Source organism: Myotis brandtii, unplaced genomic scaffold, assembly GCF_000412655.1.
Source record: "Myotis brandtii unplaced genomic scaffold, ASM41265v1 scaffold517, whole genome shotgun sequence".
Taxonomy (NCBI): Eukaryota; Metazoa; Chordata; class Mammalia; order Chiroptera; family Vespertilionidae; genus Myotis; species Myotis brandtii.
In genome coordinates, this window is record NW_005369706.1 from 2600441 (window position 1) to 2603097 (window position 2657).

The window sequence follows — 2657 nt, forward strand, 5'->3', positions numbered from 1 at the left end:
GGCCTGCACCCTCTCCAATCTGGGACCCCTCGGGGAATGTCCGACTGCTGGCAGTTGGACATCCCTCTCACAACCCGGGACTGCTGGGTCCTAACCGCTCGCCTGCCTGCCTGCCTGATTGCCTCTAACTGCTTCTGCCTACCATCCTGATCGCCCTCTAACCGCTCCCCTATCGCCCACAACTGCCCTCCCCTGCTGGCCCGATTGCCCACAACTGCCCTCCCCTGCTGGCCTGATCGCCCACAACTGCCCTCCCCTCCCGGGACCTGCCTCCTCCGCGTGAGATGGCAGAGATGCCGGGACCAGCCTCCTCTGCACTGTGCGGAGCCGCGGGACCCCAGGCCTCACCGTGCAGAGCGGCCACTGGCCCCACCGCCACTGTGCACGGCCATCTCGTGATGACGTTGCGCGAGAGGGCACGAGGACCACCTAGGCTTTTATTAGTGTAGATAGTCAATATATGGAAGCAACCTAAGTGTCCATTGATAAATGAATGGATAAAGAATATGTAGTACGCACACACACACACACACACACACACACTGGAATATTAGCCATAACAAGGAATGAAATCTTGCCATTTGAGACAACATAAATAATTAAGGGATACATTAATAGAGGGTTTTATGCTAAGTGAAATAAGACAGTAAAAGACAATTACCATATAACTTCACTCACATGTGGCGTCTAAAGAACAAAACAAACAAACAAAACAAAACAGAAGCAAACTCATACAAAGAACAAACTGACGGTCGCCAGCCGAAGGGGTGGGAAGTGGAGGGATGAGCAAAAAAGGTGAAAGGAATTAAAAAGTACAAACTACCAGTTATAAACACACACACACACACACACACACACACACACAGACAATGGAATATTAGCCATAAAAAGGAATGAAATCATTCCATTTGAGACAATATAGATAGATTTAGAGAGGGTTTTATGCTAAGTGAAATGAGACAGAAAAAGACAAATACCATATAACTTCACTTATATGTGGCGTCTAAAGAACAAAACAAACAAACAAAACAAAACAGAAGCAAACTCATACAAAGAACAAACTGACGGTCGCCAGCCGAAGGGGTGGGAAGTGGAGGGATGAGCAAAAAAGGTGAAAGGAATTAAAAAGTACAAACTACCAGTTATAAAATAAGTCATGGAGACGTAAAGTACAGTAAAGAGGGTCTAGTCAATAATATCATAATAACTGTGTAGGAGGACAGATGGGTACTAGGCTTATCATGACAATCACTGCATAAAGTATAGGAATGTGTAATCACTATGTTGTATACCTGAACTAATACAATTTTGGATGTCAACTATAATTTTAAAATGACTTAAAAATAAAAAGAGAAAGAAAAAGAAAATTTTATTTTGTTTTGCACCCAGAAGGGCAGTAGGATGTGCCAGGGGCAGATCAAAGACTATCTGTTGTGTAACCAAGAAGTTCGCTGCAGACTGAGACTCTTTACTGTAGAAATGGAACTTCCGTCTCTCACTGAAGGGAGAAGCACTTGAATATCTTAATACGCCCTGGAGCCCAAGGGAGAACTGGGGACTCTTTTAAAGAGCAGAAGAGAAAGGCAAGTATTACGTCTGTTATGAATGTTTGCAAATAATGTGACTTTACAAACTTTCATTAAAGAATTACAACACTGGAAGGCATTATGGTAAAATAATGTACCTTGGACATGGCTTTCCTATGAAGAAAACACAATGTTCTGTTTACTAAAGTCCAATACATAGATTGCGATGAAAATCACAAACAACTCTTTAGCTGAAACCACTTTTTTGTTCAATAGAAACAGCAAACGGTATATTGAATAGAAATGGTTACTTCATTTCCTGCACGAACACCATGGAATATGGAGGGATATATTTTCCTCCAAGACAGAAATCTAATGAAGTATAGTGAAATTTGCCTAGAGACTCTTACTGAAATAGCACTTATTCAAAAGAAATTTTTTATATCACTACTTTTAGAGTTTCAACAATCAAGACTCTGTATTTGAAAGGCATTAGGAAATGGGCTCCAGTCCCCTGAAGCAAGTTTGGACCAAGTGTCTCTTGTACAATAGACAGAGACCGCATTGAAGAATTCCAGGTTTATGCTGTGCTTGGTGCAGTGTTGGCCACCACATAACAAGTGTTAAATAAAATAATAGCAACATGTGACATGGAGAGCCTGAGTCTCTCATTCTTACTGCTAAGCCCACAGACCAGATGGCTGTACACACCCGTAATCAAGTGCGGAGCCATGCGGAGCTGTGTGGGCCGGGGGCTGGCGAGGCAGCGCTGAGTCAGGCCGCTGCCTTCTCTCCCTCCTGTGGAATTGCTTCACAGCCTCCAGTCATCGGCGCGGTGCTGGCGCTTTTGAGAGCTCACAGAGCTTTGGATGTGTCCAGACAATTCATGAAGGACGCTGATTTCCCTCGAGTATGTGCCAAATGACATCCTACCCACTCCTTCAGCACCCGGAGCAGTGACTTGCTAATGAGACCTGTAAAGAAACTGGGGCGTCTCAGGTAGAACAGGCACAGTTGGCTGTTCATGAGACACTTGAAAGTATTAGCTCTTTTTAAAATAAATAAACAACTCTACCTTGAGGACATCATGCCGAGTGAAAGAAGTCAGTCACAAAAGAACAAACAGCGAAT